We start from the raw sequence: 19,916 nt of genomic DNA, 5'->3' as shown, positions 1-19,916 counted from the left end.
CTCCCACCTCAGCTTCCTCAGTAGCTGGAACTACAGGCATGCACCACCATGCCCAGTTCATTTTATATTTTTTATTATTTGTAGAGGGGGCTCTCACCATGTTGCCCAGGCTGCTCTCAAACTGCTGGGCTCAAGCGCTCCTCCTGCCTCAGCCTCCCAAAGTGCTGGGATTATAGGCACAAGCCTCCATGCCTAGCCTATCTCACATTTATACAAAAGTAAGTTCAGGGCCAGGTGCAGTGGCTCATGCCTGTAATCTCAGCACTTTGGGAGGCCGAGGCAGGCAGATCATGAGGTAAGGAGTTCGAGACCAGCCTGACCAACATGGTGAAACCCTGTCTCTACTAAAAATATAAAATTTAGCTGGGCGTGGTGGCGTGTGCCTGTAATCCCAGCTACTCGGGAGGCTGAGGCAGGAGAATCGCTTGAACCTGGGAGGCGGAGGTTGCAGTGAGCTGAGATCACGCCACTGCACTCCAGTCTAGGTGACAGAACAAGACTCCGTCTCAAAAAAAAAAAAAAAAAAAAATTCAAAACTGATCATATACCTAATGTAAAAATATACAACTTTTTGAAGAAAACAGGAGAAAACCTTCATGACTTCGGGTTAGTCAGAGTTCTTAGATACAACATCAAAAGCACAATTCACAAAAGAAAAGAACTGATAAAGTGGACTTAATCAAAATGTAAAACTTCTGCTCTGCAAAGGACGATAAGAAGGTAAGTTGGGTCAGGCGCAGTGGCTCACATCTGTAATCCCAGCACTTTGGGGAGGCCGAGGTGGGCAGATCACAAGGTCAGGAGTTCCAGACCAACCTGGCGAAGATGGTGAAACCCTGTGTCTACTAAAAATACAAAAATATTAGCAGGGCTTAGTGGAGGGTGCCTATAATCCCAGCTACTCGGGAGGCTGAGGCAGAGAATTGCTTGAACCCAGGAGGCAGAGGTTGCAGTGAGTCGAGACCGTGCCACTGCACTCCACCCTGGGTGAGAGTGAGACTCCATCTAAAAAAAAAAAAAATGAAGATATGTCATAGATTAGGAGAAAATATTTATAAATCACATATCCAACAAATGACTTGTATCCAGCAAACATAAAGAATTTTCAGTGTAAAGGCTGGTAGGGGAGGAAAACAATTTTTTTTTCAAAATTCAACAATAAGGTCGGGCGCGGTGGCTCAAGTCTGTAATCCCAGCACTTTGGGAGGCCGAGACGGGTGGATCACAAGGTCAGGAGATCGAGACCATCCTGGCTAACACGGTGAAACCCCGTCTCTACTAAAAAATACAAAAAACTAGCCGGGCGAGGTGGCGGGCGCCTGTAGTCCCAGCTACTCGGGAGGCTGAGGCAGAAGAATGGCATAAACCTGGGAGGCGGAGCTTGCAGTGAGCTGAGATCCAGCCACTGCATTCCAGCCTGAGTGAAAGAGCGAGACTCCGTCTAAAAAAAAAAAAAAAAAAAAAAAAATTCAACAATAAGAAAATAACAACCCAATTTAGAAAATGGGCAGATTCAGCTGGGCGTGGTGGCTCACACCTGTAATCCCAGCACTTTGGGAGGCTGAGGCAGGCGGATTGCCTGAGGTCAGGACTTCAAGACCAGCCTGGCCAACATATAGTGAAGCCCCGTCTCTACTAAAAAATACAAAAATTATCTGGGTGTGTCGGCGCACACACATATAGTCCCAGCTACTTGGGAAGCTGAGGCAGGAGAATCACTCAAACCCGGGAGGTGGAGGTTACAGTGAGCCGAGACTACACCACTGTACTCCGGCCTGGGCAACAGAGCAAGATTCCGTCTCTCCAAAAAAAAAAAGAAAATGGGCAGACTGGGCATGATGGCTCATGCATGTAATCCCAGTACTTTGGGAGGCCAAGGCAGGAGGATTGCTTGAGCTAAGGAGTTTGAGACAAGCCTGGGTAACATAATGAGACCCTGACTCTATTTATTTATTTATTTTAAAGGGCAAAAGATCTGAGCAGACCCTTCATCAAAGAAGATAAACAAATGGCAAATAAGCACATGAAAAGATGCTCAGCATCATTAGTTATCAGGAAAATGCAAATTTTTAAAAACATGATATACCTATTTATAAAATAGCTAAAATTTAAAAACAAAAGCAAGTGCTGGAGAGGATACAAAGGAACTGAAACCCTCATACATTGCTGGTGTGAATGTAAAATGGTATAGTTTTTCTGGAAGACAGTTTGGTAGTTTCTTCTAAAGTTAAATGTATACTTACATGACTCAGCAATCCCACTCCTAGGTACTTACTGTAGAGAAATCAAAACGTACATTCACACAAAAATCTGTATATAAATGTTTATAGCAACATCATTCACAACTACCAAAAACCGAAAACAATCCAGATGTCCTTCAAATGGTGAATAAACAAATTATGGTATATTCATTAAATGGAATACTCAGAAATAGAAAGGAAAGGCCAGGTGCAGTGGCTCACATCTGCAATCCCAGCAATTTGGGAAGCCAAGGCAGGTGGATCACCTGAGGTCAGGAGTTTGAGACCAGCCTGGCCAACATGGTGAAACCCTGTCTCTACTAAAAATACAACAATTAGCTGGGCATGGCGGCATGTGCCTGTAATCCCAGCTACTCAGGAGGCTGAGGCAGGAGAATCCCTTGAACCTGGGAGGTGGAGGTTGCAGTGAGCCAAGATTGCGCCATTGCAATCCAGCCTGGACAACAAGCGTGAAACTCCATCTCAAAAAAAAAAAAAATAGAAAGGAAAGACTACAGGCTGGGCACAGTGGCTCATGCCTGTAATCCCAGAACTTTGGGAGGCCGAGGCAGGTGGATCACCTGAGGTTAGGAGTTGGAGACCAGCCAGGCCAACATGGTGAGAGCCTGTCTCCAATAAAAAATACAAAAATTAACTGAGCATGGTGGCGCGTGCCTGTAATCCCAGCTACTTGGGAGGCTGAGGCAGGAGAATCACTTCAACCTGGGAGGCAGAGGTTGCAGTGTGCAGGGATCGCACCATTGCACTCCAGCCTGGGCAGCAGAGTTAGACTCTGTCTCAACAACAAAAACAACAAAAAGACTACTGACACATGCAACAACATAGATGAATCTCAAATGTATCATACTAAGTGAAAAAGGCAAGGCTCAAATGGCTATATAATTCCATTTATAGGCCACTCTGGAAAAAAACAGTTATAGGGATGGAAAACAGATCCGTGGCTGCTAAGGAGTCTGGGGCAGAGGAGCGTTTGACTACAAAGGAGCAGCATGATTAAATCTGTGGAAGTGTGGGGTGACATTGTTCTGTTTCTTGAGTGTTGTAGTGCTTACATGACAGTATATATTTGTCATATTCTATCAGTTATGACTGTACCCCCATAATAATTTTATTGTATATAAATTTAAAAATAATTTTTTTTTTGGGCAGAGTTCTGCTCTTGTTGCCCAGGCTAGAGTGCAATGGCGCCATTTTAGCTCACTGCAACCTCCGCCTCCCAGGTACAAGCAATTCTCCTGTCTCAGTCTCCCAAGTAGCTCAGATTACAGACATACACCACCATACCCAGCTATTTTTTTTTTTTTTTTTTGTATTTAATACAGACGGGGTTTCACCATGTTAGGCTGGTTGCAAACTCCTGACCTCAGGTGATCCACCTGCCTCGGCCTCCCAAAGTGCTGGGATTACAGGGCATGCACCTCCAAGCCCGGCCTATTTTTTTTTGAGACAGAATCTCACTCTGTTGCCCAGGCCAATCTTGGCTCACTGTAACCTCTGCCTCCCGGGTTCAAGCGATTCTACTGCCTCAGCCTCCAGAGTAGCTGGAATTACAGGAACGTGCCACCAGGCCTGGCTAATTTTTGCATTTTTTAGTAGAGATGGCATTTCGCCATGTTGGCCAGGTTGGTCTTGAACTCCCAACCTCAAGTGATCCACCTGCCTCAGCCTCCCAAACTGCTGGGATTACAGGCATGAGCCACTGTGCCCAGCCAAAAAATAAATTTTAAAAAGTAAAACGGGGCCAGGTGCAGGGGCTCATCCTCTGTAATCCCAGCACTTTGGGAGGCTGAGGTGGGCAGATCACTTGAGGTCAGGAGCTCGAGACCAGTCTGGCCAACACGGTGAAACCCCATCTCTACTAAAAATACAAAAATTAGCCAGGTGTGGTGGTGCGTGCCTGTAATCCCAGTTATTTGGGAGGCTGAGGCAGGAGAATCACTTGAACCCAGGAGGTGGAGGTTGCAGTGAGCCGAGATCGTGCCACTGAACCCCAGCCTGGGTGACAGAGTAAGATTCTGTCTCGGCCGGGCGCGGTGGCTCACGCCTGTAATCCCAGCACTTTGGGAGGCCGAGGCGGGTGGATCACAAGGTCAGGAGATCGAGACCATCCTGGCTAACACTGTGAAACCCCGTCTCTACTAAAAATGCAAAAAATTAGCCGGGCGAGGCGGCGGGCGCCTGTAGTCCCAGCTACTCGGGAGGTTGAGGCAGGAGAATGGCGTGAACCCGGGAAGCGGAGCTTGCAGTGAGCCGAGATCGCGCCACTGCACTCCAGCCTGGGCGACTAAGCGAGACTCTGTCTCAAAAAAAAAAAAAAAAAAAAGATTCTGTCTCAAAAAAATAAAAAATAAATAAAAATCAAAAACATAAAAAGAGGCATTAACTGGCTGGGCACCGTGGCTCACACCTGTAATCCCCACACTTTGGGAGGCCGAGGCGGGCAGATCATAAGGTCAGGAGTTCGAGACCATCCTGACCAACTTCGAGACCATCCTGACCAACATGGTGAAACCCCTTCTCTACTAAAAATACAAAAAAATTAACCAGGCGTGGTGGCACTCGTCTGTAATCTCAGCTACTTAGGAGGATGAAGCAGGAGAATCGCTTGAACTCGGGAGGCTGAGATCGCACCACTGCACTCCAGCTTGGGTGACAGAGACTCCATATAAAAAACAAAACAAAACAAAAAACCACAAAAAACAGGCATTAACTGTGGGACAGTTTGAGAGAACAATAATAATTAACCCTTACTATTACCTACTATGTAGAAATTGTGTGCTATGATTCACAAAGAAAATATGGAAAGTCCATCCCCCAGTGATCTGTAGTTGAAAATATTTAATAATTCTATCAAAACATGATTGTATGAGTTAGAGTTCAATTTAAATAACCTCATCTGGGCCAGGTGCAGTGGCTCATGCCTGTAATCCCAACACTTTGGGAGGTTGAGGTGGACAGATCACCTGAGGTCAGGAGTTTGAGACCAGCCCGACCAACATGGAGAAACCCCATTTCTACTAAAAATACAAAATTAGCCGGGCATGGTGGGGCATGCCTATAATCCCAGCTACTCGGGAGGCTGAGGCAGGAAAATTGCTTGAACCCAGGAGGCAGAGGTTGCAGTGAGCCGAGATCACGCCATTGCAGTCCAGCCTGGGCAACAAGAGCAAGACTCCATCTCAAAAATAAATAAGTAGGCCGGGTGCAGTGGCTCACACCTGTAATCCCAGCACTTTAGGAGGCTGAAGCGGGTGGATCATGAGGTCAGGTGATCGAGACCATCCTGGCTAACAGGGTGAAACCCCATCTCTACTAAAAAAAGAAAAAAAAGGCCGGGTGCGGTGGCTCAAGCCTGTAATCCCAGCACTTTGGGAGGCCGAGATGGGCAGATCACGAGGTCAGGAGATCGAGACCATCCTGGCTAACACGGTGAAACCCCATCTCTACTAAAATACAAAAAACTAGCCGGGCAAGGTGGCGGGCGCCTCTAGTCCCAGCTACTCGGGAGGCTGAGGCAGGAGAATGGCGTGAACCCGGGAGGCAGAGCTTGCAGTGAGCTGAGATCCGGCCACTGTACTCCAGCCTGGGCAGCAGAGCGAGACTCTGTCTCAAAAAAAAAAAAAAAAAAAAAGAAAAAAAATACAAAAAATTAGATGGGTGTGGTGGCGGGTGCCTGTAGTCCCAGCTAGTTGGGAGGCTGAAGCAGGAGAATGGCATGAACCCGGGAGGCAGAGCTTGCAGTGAACTGAGATTGCGCCACTGCACTCCAGCCTGGGCGACAGAGCAAGACTCCGTCTCAATAAATAAATAAATAAATAAAACCACATCTATCCTCCCTCCTTTTAAACTGTGGTTGACAGGCTGAGGATGACAAGCCCTAATTACTTCCCTTTTAACAACCTTTACTTCAAACAGAAGTCTAGCTGCAACCCTATTACTGTATTGAGAGGATCTAATTTTTCATAGGGTAGGAATTAAGGAGACCTTGCAACAGTTGTAAGACCCTGGTATTCTCTGGGCATCTATTCCATTAACTGTTTTTTTAAAAAACAACACAAAGGTGAAGAGAAAGGGGAACAGAAGACCAGGTAGCCTTCAAAACTTTTTTGTTGCCGGGCGCGGTGGCTCAAGCCTGTAATCCCGCACTTTGGGAGGCCGAGGTGGGTGGATCACGAGGTCAGGAGATCGAGACCATCCTGGCTAACACGTGAAACCCCGTCTCTACTAAAAAAATACAAAAATTAGCCGGGAGCGGTGGCGGGCGCCTGTAGTCCCAGCTACTCGGGAGGCTGAGGCAGGAGAATGGCGTGAACCCGGGAGGTAGAGCTTGCAGTGAGCTGAGATCCGGCCACTGCACTCCAGCCTGGGGGACAGAGCGAGACTCCGTCTCAAAAAAAAAAAAAAAAAAAAAAAAAAAATTTTTGTTTACCTCTGAAATGTTTAATAATTTATTATTTAAGCAAAATATTGGAATCAAGAGGACTGGCCTGATGGCACAAAAGCCCTATACTGTGGTGTATGACTTCACTTAATGACTGGTTTTTCTACCTGGCTGTTTCTTTCCTCTGTGGCTTCTAAATGTATCTAAATGAGCTCGTATTTCCCAGCCTAAATAAGCTCAAAAGGATCAATTATTTGCAATCTGTGAGACTCCAGAGCAACAGAAATGCAAGATTTTTTTCCAGTTTGCAATTAGGATTGGTTAATTGAGGCTCCAGCTGGTTTTGATTTATCAAAAAGGCAGTATAGGCCACATGTGGGACCCCATATCTGTAATCCCAGAACTTTGGGAGGCCAACATGGGAGGATTTTTTGAGGTTAGGAGTTGAGGACCAGCCTGGGCAACACAAAAAGATCCCGTCTCTAACAACAACAAAAGGTAGTATAGTGTATGGTACAGTGGTCAAGGATATGAACGATGGTAGCAGTATCTGGGCTTAAGTACCAACTGTGCCACTTTTTAGCTGTATTGAGCAAGTTACATCATCTCTTTATGCCTCAATTTTCTTATCGGGGCCGGGCGCCGTGGCTCACGCCTGTAATCCCAGCACTTTGGGAGGCCGAGGCGGGCGGATCACGAGGTCAGGAGATCGAGACCATCCTGGCTAACACGGTGAAACCCCGTCTCTACTAAAAATGCAAAAAAATTAGCCGGGCGAGGCGGCGGGCGCCTGTAGTCCCAGCCACTCGGGAGGCTGAGGCAGGAGAATGGCGTGAACCCGGGAGGCGGAGCTTGCAGTGAGCCGAGATCGCGCCATTGCACTCCAGCCTGGGCGACTAAGCGAGACTCTGTCTCATAAAAAAAAAGAAAAAAAAAGGCCGGGCGCGGTGGCTCAAGCCTGTAATCCCAGCACTTTGGGAGGCCGAGACGGGCGGATCACGAGGTCAGGAGATCGAGACCATCCTGGCTAACACGGTGAAACCCCGTCTCTACTAAAAAATACAAAAAACTAGCCGGGCGAGGTGGCGGGCGCCTGTAGTCCCAGCTACTCGGGAGGCTGAGGCAGGAGAATGGCGTAAACCCGGGAGGTGGGGCTTGCGGTGAGCTGAGATCCGGCCACTGTACTCCAGCCTGGGTGACACAGCGAGACTCCGTCTCAAAAAAAAAAAAAAAAAAAAAAATTTTCTCATCGGAAAAAATTAAGTTAATAATGAAGTACAGGGTGGGCTTGGTGGCTCACACCTATAATTCTAGCAGTTTGGCAGGCTGAGTGGGAGGATCACTTGAGCCTAGGAGTTTAAGACCAGCCTGGGCAACATAGTAAGATCTCATCACTACAAAAAAAAAAAAAAAAAAAAAGAATCAAAAAGTTAGCCAGGCTTGGTGGCATGCACCTGTGGTTCCAACTACTTGGGAGGTTGAGGCGGGAGGACTGTTTGAGCCCAGGAGGTTGGTGCAGTAGTGAGATGTGATGGCACCACTGCACTCCACCGTGGGTGACAAAGCAAGACCCTGTCTCGGGAGGAAAAAAAAAAAATCAACATACTGCTCAGTGCAGTGGCGTATACGTATAGTCCCAGTTACTATGAGGTCTGAGGTGATGGAATGGCTTGAGCCTAGGAATGCGAGACTGTAGTACATTGTGATAGGCCTGTGGCTAGCCACCATGCTCCAGCCTGGAAAATAAAGCAAGACCCCATCTCTCAAAAACTACCAGTGTTTCACCCATCCTGCTGCTAACCCAGCACACATATCCATATGTGCTGGCACCATATAAGTTTTCTTTATGACTTCAAAGATTAACAAAATAATGGTGGACTGAAAACAAATGGTAGCAACAAGTGGTCAGGAGGCTGATGAGAGGTACTGTGGAAAACCCAAATCAAGAGGGCTGGGTGCCATCTTTGGTCAGTTTCCACATCCACAATTAGGAGTTGGACCAGGCAAATTCTTTTTTTCCTTTTTTTTTTGAGACAGAGTCTCGCTCTGTCACCTAGGCTGGAGCGCAGTGGCGCGATCTTGGTTCACTGCAACCTCCACCTTTGGCCGGACCAGGCAAATTCTAAAGTCGCTTGAACCTGGGAGGTGGAGGTTGCAGTAAGCTAAGATCACACCACTGCATTCCAGCCTGGATGACAGAGCAAGCCTCCATCTCAAAAAAAAAAAAAAAAATTCAGTGTAAGATTTTCTTTTTAATTAGCTGGTTATGGCTGTGTGTGCCTGTAATTCCAGCTACTGGGGAGGCTGAGGTAGGAGAAGTGCTTGAACCCGGGAGGCAGAGGCTGCAGTGAGCCAAGATCACCCCACTGCACTCTAGCCTGGGCGACAGAGCGAGACTCCATCTCCAGAAAAAAGATTTTCTTTTTTTGTTGTTGTTGCCCTCTTCACCCTCCCTGTCTGACTTAAATTACGTCCATACATAGAGATTTCAAAGTCTGTCTGCCTCCAACACACCTGTTTCACAGTGCAGCCTGTAAACATTGCTGATATAGTGCCTACAAAATACTTTGGGGCTTTCCATAAAGAATCCCAATCAAAAGTAGTATGTCTTTGCCAGGTGTCATGGTTCATGCCTACAAGCCCAGCACTTCGGGAGGCAAATGCAGGAGGATCACTTGATGACAGAAGTTTGAGACCAGCCTAGGTAATCGTAGTGAGACCCCATTTCTATATTTTTTAAATTATTTTATTTTCTTTGGAGATGGAGTCTCACTCTGTCGCTCAGTCTGGAGTGCAGTGGTGCGATCTCGGCTCACTGCAACCTCCACCTCCTGGGTTCAACTGATTCTCCTGCTTCAGCCTCCCGAGTAGCTGGGATTACAGGCATCTGCCACCACATCTGGCTAATTATTGTATTGTATTGTATTGTAGTTTTATTTTATTTTATTTTTTGAGACAGAGTCTCACTCTTATCAGTCAGGCTGGAGTGCAACAGGGCAATCTCAGCTCACCACAACCTTCGCCTCTTAGGTTCAAAGGATTCTCGTGCCTCAGCCTCCAGAGTAGCTGGGATTACAAGCATGCATCACCATGCCTGGCTAATTTTGTATTTTTAGTAAAGATGGGGTTTCTCCATGTTGGTTAGGCTGGTCTCGAACTCCCAACCTCAGGTGATCCGCCTGCCTCGGCCTCCCAAAGTGCTGGGATTATAGGCATAAGCCACCGTGCCCAGCCTAATTTTTTTTTTTTTTGGAGGCAGAGTCTCGCTCTGTCACCCAGGCTGGAGTACAGTGGTGCGATCTCAGCTCACTGCAGCCTCTGCCTCCCCGGTTCCAGCAACTGTCCTGACTCAGCCTCCCAGGTAGCTGGGACTACAGGCACACGCCACTATGCCCAGCTAATTTTTGTATTTTCAGTAGAGACGGGACTTCACCACATTGGCCAGGCTGGTCTTGAACTCCTGACCTCAGGTGATCTGCCTGCCTCAACCTCCCAAAGTGCTGGGATTACAGGCATGAGCCACCAGGCCCAGCCCCTATTTCTATCAATTTTTTTAAAAAGGTGATATGTCCTGGGCCAGGCGCAGTGGTTCCTGCCTGTAATCTCAGCACTCTGGGAGGCTGAGGCAGGCAGATCATCTGAGGTCAAGAGTTTGAGACAAGCCTGGCCAATATGGTAAAACCCATGAGAATTGCTTGAACCTAGGAGGCAGAGGTTGGAGTGAGCCAAGATCGCACCACTGCTCTCCAGTCTGGGCAATAAGAATGAAAGAGCGAAACTGCATCTCACAAAAAAAAAAAAAAAAAAAAGGTAGTATGTCCTTTTGTGCTTTGTTCCTATTGGCTCTGATTATAATGCAATGATTTTCTGATCGGGTATTTTGAAGTCCTATTATAATAAGTCAATGCTAGAGCCACAAATGAAATAAAGTACATTCTGCAAGTATAGGGAAGGATGTTAACTCAGGAATAAATTATCATTAATTAAACCATCAAGTACTTTGAAGTGGTGACATGGGCATGGGTATGCTTTCCCTCAAAAGTTGGTATAAGTAAGTTTTGATCATTTATATATAATAGGCGCTTGCAAATAGTACAGACTCTGGGGGAAAAAATAGTAGTTTTAACTAAGCCCAATTCCCCCAAACATCTAGTTCATGATATAATTTTTTTTTTTTTTTTTGAGACGGAGTCTCGCTCTGTCGCCCAGGCTGGAGTGCAGTGGCGCGATCTCGGCTCACTGCAAGCTCCGCCTCCCGGGTTCATGCCATTCTCCTGCCTCAGTCTCCCGAGTAGCTGGGACTACAGGCGCCCACAACCGCGCCCGGCTAATTTTTTGTATTTTTAGTAGAGACGGGGTTTCACCGTGGTCTCGATCTCCTGACCTTGTGATCCGCCCGTCTCGGCCTCCCAAAGTGCTGGGATTACAGGCGTGAGCCACCGCGCCCGGCCGTTCATGATATAATTAACTGGAAAATTAATCCAATTTAAGCCCTTGTTTTTCAAATTACTTTTTTTTTCTTTCTAGACGGAGTCTCATTCTGTCGTCCAGGCTGGAGTATAGTGACACAATCTCGGCTCACTGGAACCTCCACCTCTAGGGTTCAAGTGATTCTCTCCCACCCCAGCCTCCAGAGTAGCTGGGATCACAGGGATGCGCCACCGTGCCCAGCTAATCTTTGTATTTTTAGTAGAGACGGGGTTTTGCCATGTTGGCCAGGCTGGTCTCGAACTCCTGACCTCAGGTGACCCGCCCGCCTTGGCCTCCTAAAGTGCTGGGATTACAGGTATGAGCCATTATGCCCAGTCCAAATTAGTCCTTCTTGGCCTCCTAAATCTAAAATTAAATATGTCTTTCTACATTGCAATTAAAAGCTCTACAAAGTTCCCATTTTTCTATCTTAAATAATCTATGCTTCTGTGAAAACAGAATTTAGCTCTCCTCAAATGCCACAATACGTAAGTACCCTAATAAGTTATAGTCCTTGACATTTAGAGGAGCCTTAAGAAGGAGGGAATGCTTTCATTCAATTATATGTTTTGTATAACGATTACTTCTATTTTGCTGATGGACAAACTGAGACAGAGGAATCCACTTAGAAGAGAAGAAAAAAGTTTTAGAGGCACGCGTAACTGGGGTTGGGTCACTCAGTACTGTGTGATTTCAGGCAAAGTATTTAACCTCTCTAAACCTATTTCATTATCTGTACAACGAGACTGACAATATCTAACTTGTGGGGCTGTGATAATTAAATCATAGAATACTCGAAAGTACCTAAGCTGTGCCTGGTTAGTCTGAGTAGGTTTCAGAAAAAGATACTAATATTGAAGTAAGTGACTGGTGCAAGTCTCCCCACCATTCTTATCCAAAAGCAGCCATCCCTAGTAAATGTTTGCACTAAAAATGCAGGACACACTTATTTATGGCTTTCCAAACAGCTTATTAAATAAATAAATAAATAACACTGAGCTTTATTTAAAGGTTCCAGCCAGGTGCAGTGGCTCATGCCTATAATCCCAACATTCTGGGATATCAAGGTGGGAGAATCACTTGAGGACAAGAATTCAACACCAGCCTAGGCAACACAGCCAAACACCGTCTCTACAAAAAAACTTAAAAATTAGCTGGGTGTAGTGGCTCATACCTGTAGTCCCAGCTACCCAGGAGGCTGAGGCAGGAGGAGTGCTTGAGCTCAAGAATATAGGTTGCAGTGAGCTATGATGATGCCACTGCACTCCAATATGGGCAACAGAACAAGACCCTGTCTCAAAAATATAAAAATAAAAATAAAGGTTTCCTTACTATTAAGTGACATTTACTGTATCAATGTCAATGCAGTAATAACACTCAAAGTATCAGAAACTGTAAAAATTTCCAGTTTTTACTGGAAATAAAAACTGGGCCAGGCGTGGTGGCTCATGTCTATAATCCCAGCACTTCGGGAGGCTGAGGTGGGCAGATCACTTTAGGTCAGGAGTTCGAAACCAGCCTGGCCAACATGGTAAAACCCTGTCTCTACTAAAAATACAAAAATTAGCTGGGCATTGTAGCACACACCTGTAATTCCAGCTACTTGAGAGGCTGAGGCAGGAGAATCGTTTGAACCGGGGAAGCAGAGATTGCAGTGAGCTGAGATCGTGCCACTGCACGCCAGCCTGGGTGACTCTGTCTCAAAAAAAGAAAACTGGAAGCCGGGGGAAGTGACTCATGCCTGCAATCCCAGCACTCTGGGAGACCAAGGTGGGAGGATCACTTGAGCCTAGGAGTTTGAGACCAGCCTGGGCAACATAGTGAGATCCTGTTTCTACAAAAAATTTAAAAATTAGCAGGGTGTGGAGGCACATGCCTGTAGTTCCAGCTACTCAGGAGGTATATATAGGTGGGAAGATTGCTTGAGCCTAGGAGGTTGACGTGCATGGTGCCAAGATTGAGCCACTGCACTTCAGCCTGCGCAACAGAGAGAGAACCTGTCTCAAAAAAAAAAAAAAAAAAAAAAAATTCCCTCCTGAGTTTGAAGATAAAGCAAAGATTCTGGAAGCATTTAAGGAACATTAACCAAGCATCTCATTTGCTACGCACAGAAGGGTACTGTATTAAAATTATGATCTAACCATTGCCTCACTGTAATCCTAAACCTCTTTGAACCTTAGCCTCCTTAAATGTAAAATAGGAGTTTTTAAAAGATGATCTTTTGGGACTCTTCCATCACTGACATTCTTTTACTTGAGATGCAGAGATCTGTGCTCATTCAGGGTTGAGTGGAATGGGATTTAAAGCACTTATCAAGTATATAACTGAGTTCCAACTGTTTTCAACTTCACATCTGATTCCCAAGAATGAAGCAGAAAATGAAGATGTTTGCATGTGGGCTTCCTAGATTGAGTATCTAACACAAGAAAAGCCTGCCAAGAGCCAAGCAGGCAGTGCGAAGGAGAAGTTGTCTTCCCCTGAATACGTCCTTTATCTCTCTGGGTTCAGGGAATACTGTGAAAAAAAAATGGATCACTAAATCTTTTCCAAACCCTTTCCCTTTACTTTCTAGGCTGATCTTACATCCATGGTCCCTTAGATCCAAGGCTTTTAGGAGCTTGGGTCCTCACCGCCCTGTTCTGAGACTCAGGTACTCGGAGTCTCAAAGCCCGGATCCCGTCCCCAAAGAAGCCCCAGTCTTCACTGCCCGCTTCTGTTCCCTTCCAAACTCAAGTTTTCTCTGTCTGCTTCTGCCCCTCAGGAACCTGAGTCTTCGCTGCCCCGTTTCTGAATCCTTAGGAGGCCGGGTCTTCACTGTCCCGCTTCTGCCTCTTAGAAGCCCAAGTCCTCACCGCTCCACTTTTACCTCTCCGGAGCCCGTGTCTTCACACCCCGTTCCTTTCCGACCCTCTCCTCGTAGGAGTGCGGGTCCTCATAATCCTGCTCCTCTCAGACCACTTTCCCTCAGATGCCGGAGAACTCAGATCCGTCCCCGTTCCCTAAGTCCCGTCTTGGAGCCCAGGTCCCCACAGCCGCGTCTTCTCCGAGCCTGATCCTCTGTCAGTCCCTTCCCAAGAGCCTGAATCCTCACAGCCCCGTCTCGTCCACAACCTGGTCCTTCGAACACTGACCTACTGTAGATCTGGGTCCTGACTCCCTCCTCCCGCTCTTGTTCCTCAACTGCCAGGGCCCAAGACTCACAGGCAGCAGCGTCTATCTCCCCATGATATGCGGAGACTGCCCCAGAGAAGCGTTCGTCTCAGCAGCCGGTCCGACTGCGCGGCCCTCCCCGACTACTTCCGGCACCGCTCCCCGCCTCCAACCCGGAAACGCGCGGCTCTTCCGGCCGGCGGGCGCGCGCCTCGCTTGCGCAGGCGCAGACTGCCCTCCGACACGTGGTGGCGATCTTGAGCTGTGTGTAGCTGTAGCCTGCAGCTTGCGCTTTTAACTGCTTGTAGTTGAGTGGCAGCATGAGCGAGCTCTGCGTATTCCACCCCGGCGTTAAGAATCCTTCACTAGCTTTTCTTCCCGACTCTGCTTATTTATCCATCGGTAGCATGACGGGTAATTGACGCCCTCGGATGGCTTTGAGGTCGCCATTTTTGGTTGGTGCCTTTGTCATGGTGTCAGGACCAGGATATCATCTGGGACACATTACCCCACAGGTATCCTGTTGAACCTCAACGAGGAAGTTGGCAACACAGGAACCGGGAGATGAGACAGATCGGTTGGTTGTACCTGTGAACTGGCAATTCAGTAATAACAATTGACTGCTGACTGTTTGCCAGGAATTGTGCTAATCCGCTTACCTCCGTTACGCCATTTAATCAGTTAGAGGAGACCTGTGAGAGATTAAGCAAAATTCTAGCTAATAAGTGCAGAGCCTCAGCTTGAACTCAGACCTCACTACTAAGCCAAAGCCTGTCCTGTAGCATTCTCTAATGCTTTCAGTTTTTTGCTGTCAAATGCTTGGTGAGAATTGCTTTTATGTGGCTCACGCCTGTGATCCCAGCACTTTGGGAGGCCGAGGCGGGTGGATCACGAGGTCAGGAGTTCAAGACCAGCCTTGCCAAGATGGTGAAACCCCGTCTCTACTAAAAATACAAAACAATTAGCCGGGCGTGGTGGCACACGTCTGTAATCGCTACTCCGGAGGCTGAAGCAGAGAACTGCTTAAACCTGGAGGGGCGGAGGTTGCAGTGAGCCGAGATCGCGCCACTGCACTCCGGCCTGGGTGACAGCGCGAGACTCTGTCTCAAAAAAAAAAAAAAAAAGAGAGGTAATCCCAGCACTTTGGGAGGCCGAGACGGGCGGATCACGAGGTCAGGAGATCGAGACCATCCTGGCTAACACGGTGAAACCCCGTCTCTACTAAAAAATACAAAAAACTAGCCGGGCGCGGTGGCAGGCGCCTGTAGTCCCAGCTACTCGGGAGGCTGAGGCAGGGGAATGGCGTGAACCCGGGAGGCGGAGCGTGCAGTGAGCTGAGATCCGGCCACTGCACTCCAGCCTGGGCGGCAGAGCGAGACTCCGTCTCAAAAAAAGAAAAAAAAGAGAGAACTGTTATTTTTTACTGTATGCTGGAATGTTAGGTATGCAAGTCAGACCCAGTTCCAGCATCTGTAAGGTTCACAGTAAAATGGAGAAAAACCCACAAACACTCCAAAAAATGTATGAAGAGCTGTGGGCCGGGCGCGGTGGCTCAAGCCTGTAATCCCAGCACTTTGGGAGGCCGAGACGGGCGGATCACAAGGTCAGGAGATTGAGACCATCCTGGCGAACACGGTGAAACCCCGTCTCTACTAAAAATACATTTAAAAACTAGCCGGGTGAGGTGGTGGGCGCCTGTAATCCCAGCTACTCGGGAGGCTGAGGCAGGAGAATGGCATAAACCCGGGAGGCGGAGCTTGCAGTGAGCTGAGATCCGGCCACTGCACTCCAGCCTGGGCTACAGAGCGAGACTCCATCTCAAAAAAAAAAAAAAAAAAAAAGCTGTGACAGGCCAGTGTGAGCCACAGTATCTGCCAGCAGAAATTAGGAAAGGTGCCCAGATTGGTGCAGCATCCTGCCCTGTCTTTATATCTTCCTAATCCTCATCCTACCACCTTCCCAATCCACCCTCTACACTGCCACCCAATCCAAATTCTCAGATTCAAGTCCTCATGAACATTGGGCTCCAAGCTGTATTCCTAGCCTTATTTCCTTGCCACTGCTCTCCATTCTTTTTAGGGTCTGGCATACCACTTTTTGTTGTTGAACGCCTATACATCTTTTTTAAGACCCAGGTTGAATGTATATACGTTCATTCAACAAGTGTTTATTGAGTCTCATTGTGTGACAAACCTTTTGCTATGTGCTGAGTACATAACTGGTGGCTATCCTTGTCCTTAGAAAGTCTGCAACCTAGAATGGGAAACAGACCATTAGCAACTGCACAAAAAGGTGATAGAAGAGAATACTGGAATAAGCCAGACTTATCTAGCTGTCTGATGGCCTGAGCCATGGTCATCAGTAAGGAAAACACTTACTCAAGGCCGGGCGCGGTGGCTCAAGCCTGTAATCCCAGCACTTTGGGAGGCCGAGACGGGTGGATCACGAGGTCAGGAGATCGAGACCATCCAGGCTAACACGGTGAAACCCCGTCTCTACTAAAAAATACAAAAAACTAGCCGGGCAAGGTGGCGGGCACCTGTAGTCCCAGCTACTCGGGAGGCTGAGCCAGGAGAATGGCGTAAACCCGGGAGGCGGAGCTTGCAGTGAGCCGAGATCGTGCCACCGCACTCCAGCCTGGGCGACAGAGCAAGACTCCGTCTCAAAACAAACAAACAAAAAAAAACAAAAAACACTTACTCAAGGACCAAGATGGCCAAGGTGGCTGGAGCTTTGGTAACCGGGAAAGACAATGAGTTTGGAGAGGTAGGCAGGGGTTTGTTATAGTCTGGACCTTTTAGACTAGACTATGAGGCCGGGCGCGGTGGCTCAAGCCTGTAATCCCAGCACTTTGGGAGGCCGAGACGGGCGGATCACGAGGTCAGGAGATCGAGACCATCCTGGCTAACACGGTGAAACCCCGTCTCTACTAAAAAAAAAATACAAAAAACTAGCCGGGCGAGGTGGCAGGCGCCTGTAGTCCCAGCTACTCGGGAGGCTGAGGCAGGAGAATGAGGAGGTGGAGGTTGCAGTGAGCTGAGATTGCGCTACTGCACTCCAGCCTGGGCAACAGAGCGAGACTCTGTCTCAAAAAAAAAAAAAAAAAAAAAAAAAGACTAGACTATGATGGGGACTTGAGATTATATTCAGTATGCAATGGGAAGGTGTTGGAAGAACAGTGAAATTATGGTGATTTTTTTTTTTTTTTTTTTTTTTTTTTTTTTTTTTTGAGACGGAGTCTCACTCTGTCGCCCAGGCTGGAGTGCAGTGGCCGGATCTCAGCTCACTGCAAGCTCCGCCTCCCGGGTTCACGCCATTCTCCTGCCTCAGCCTCCCGAGTGGCTGGAACTACAGGCGTCGGCTAGTTTTTGGGGGGTTTTTTGTATTTTTTTTTTTAGTAGAGACGGGGTTTCACCGTGTTAGCTAGGATGGTCTCGATCTCCTGACCTCGTGATCCGCTTGTCTCGGCCTCCCAAAGTGCTGGGATTACAGGCTTGAGCCACCGCGCCCGGCTATTTATAATTATTATTTTTGAGATGGAGTTCACTCTTGTTGCCCAAGCTGGAGTGCAATGGCACGGTTTCGGCTCACTGCAACCTCTGCCTCCTGGGTTCAAGCGATTCTCCTGGCTCAGCCTCCCTAGTAGCTGGGATTACAGGCACCTGCCACCACGCCCGGCCAATTTTTTGTATTTTTAATAGAGACAGGGTTTCACCATGTTGGCCAGGCTGGTCTCAGACTCCGGACCTCAGGTGATCCACCTGCCTCAGTCTCCCAACGTGCTGGGATTACAAGCATGGGCCACCGTGCCTGGCCTGAAAACATTTATTTATATGTATACAATGCATACACACATAGAAAGCAGTCTGGCAAGATAAACACTAAACTATTAACAGTTTGGAGGAAGCATTTTCAGATTTTATATCATTCTGTGCTGTTTCAATTTCTTTACAATTGTCACATATTGGTTTTATTTTTTTGAGACAAGGTCTTCATCTGTCACCTAGGCTGGCGTGCAGTGGCATGATTATGGCTCACTGTAGCCTTGACTTCCCTGGCTCAAGCAATCCTTCTGCCCCAGCCTCTGGGGTAGCTGGGACCACAGGCCCATGCCACGATGCTCGGTTAATTTTTTATTTTTTGGGGTAGAGACGAGATCTCTATATGTTGCCCAGAGTGGTCTCAAACTCCTGAGCTCTCAAAGTGTTGGGATTACAGGCATGACCCACAGCACCCATCCATCATTATCCTTAAACAAAAAAAAAAAAAAAAAAAAAAGGGAACAGGTCGGGCACGGTGGCTCACGCCTATAATCCCAGCACTTTCGGAGGCAGAAGCGGGAGGATCACAAGGTCAGGAGATCGAGACCATTCTGGCTAACACGGTGAAACCCCGCCTCTACTAAAAATACAAAAAATTAGCCGGGCACGGTGGCGGGTGCTTGTAGTCCCAGCTACTCGGGAGGCTGAGGCAGGAGAATGGCGTGAACCCGGGAGGCGGAGCTTGCGGTGAGCCGAGATCCCGCCACTGCACTCCAGCCTGGGCGAAAGAGCGAGACTGTCTCAAAAAAAAAAATTGTGTTGATAAAGATCTACTTCAGTCATCTGAGGTACAGGATCTTATTTTTAACATTAATGCTATGCTGTACCTTATTCTACAACTCTTTTCACTTGATTTTGAAAAAAATTTCGAATAACACTCCTTCGAAGTGCAGCATATAGCATGCCACAATATGACAATCAGCTTAAGCGTGGTTGTCAGGATGGTGTTTTCCCTTACAATGACCTTGTGCTTCCACTGCACGCCTGCCTGGGCTGCTCCAGGGTGGTGGCTAAGGGTGGCACAAGTTACACATTTTCAATTAGGATAGGTTGTGATTCTTGTCTTCCCTAGTTAGGTACCTACAGCCGCTGAGAGCCTGTATTCCAAGGCCATGAGACGCCTTATATCGTGAGCAGTTGACAAGAGAGATCCAGAACTTACTGCAAACGGAAGGAGTGATTACTCCCTCGCTTGCTCAGCCGCTCTTCCCAGCCACTCCTTCGGCGCCTGTCAGCACCTTCCCAGCAAGCCCTGCTTATATTTGCATATCGACTCACGTCATTTTCTTCTAAGTAAAAATCGAAAGGACAAATTCTAGATTCTCCTTATGAAGTCTTCCTTTCAGTTCAGAAGAAATGGAATTCGCTCTCCAACTTCAGGAACTGAAATAAAGAGTTGCTTGGATTTAGTGTTCACCTTTACCATAAAATGGATTTGCTAACACTGCCACCCTGCTTTGGTAGCGATTAAAGCAAAAAGGGCTTCTGTCGTGAGTGGCACACGTAGAGCAACTCGATTGCTCTTCGTGCGGAATCGACATCAAGAGATTTCGGAAGCATAATTTTTTGACGTTCGGGCAGCTGGTGATCGTTGGTCCCGGCGCCCTTCTTTTTCGGTCTCAAATCAGATGAACTCTTCTGACGAGTTAGGTGTTAGTTTTGTAAGCGGATGTAAGGCTTAGGTTGATCCTTTTTCTTTGAAGTTGCGTAGCTATCTGCGTGAACCGGAGATGACTAAATTAGCAGGGTATTTAACAAATATAATACATAAGTAGCAAGATAGTGCTAGACCTGTATCCTAGTACTTGGGCGGTGGAGATGGGTTAACCCCGC

General features: G+C 47.4%; 1 protein-coding gene, 1 long non-coding RNA gene and 1 other non-coding gene across 6 annotated transcripts in view; 2 read left to right on the top strand and 1 right to left on the bottom strand.

Moving 5' to 3' along the window:
* Positions 1–14,448, bottom strand: part of LOC105494572 (TATA-box binding protein associated factor 12) — a 38,462-nt gene extending 24,014 nt beyond the window's left edge. Inside the window, exon 1 of one of the 3 annotated variants that reach the window (XM_011763112.2) lies at positions 14,314–14,448. The gene's annotated coding sequence lies outside the window, so the exon portion shown is untranslated. Of the gene's footprint in view, positions 1–14,243 lie in introns of all 3 variants that reach the window. The other 2 variants (XM_011763111.3, XM_011763113.2) reach the window with 2 other exon arrangements.
* A 34-nt stretch (positions 14,449–14,482) lies between these two features.
* On the top strand, positions 14,483–19,488 carry LOC112428993 (uncharacterized). 2 transcript variants are annotated; one of them, XR_003021077.2, is made up of 2 exons: positions 14,483–14,839; positions 19,156–19,488. It is a non-coding gene; the product is annotated as an uncharacterized lncRNA (long non-coding RNA). The 2 variants fall into 2 exon arrangements; XR_003021078.2 differs by having other exon boundaries at positions 14,486–14,777.
* A 69-nt stretch (positions 19,489–19,557) lies between these two features.
* On the top strand, positions 19,558–19,691 carry LOC112429054 (U11 spliceosomal RNA). Its single transcript, XR_003021190.2, has one exon. It is a non-coding gene; the product is annotated as a U11 spliceosomal RNA (small nuclear RNA).
* Positions 19,692–19,916: the final 225 nt, after the last annotated feature.

This window comes from Macaca nemestrina, chromosome 1 (genome assembly GCF_043159975.1).
Source record: "Macaca nemestrina isolate mMacNem1 chromosome 1, mMacNem.hap1, whole genome shotgun sequence".
Taxonomy (NCBI): Eukaryota; Metazoa; Chordata; class Mammalia; order Primates; family Cercopithecidae; genus Macaca; species Macaca nemestrina.
This window is presented reverse-complemented; position numbering and strand designations above follow the sequence as displayed.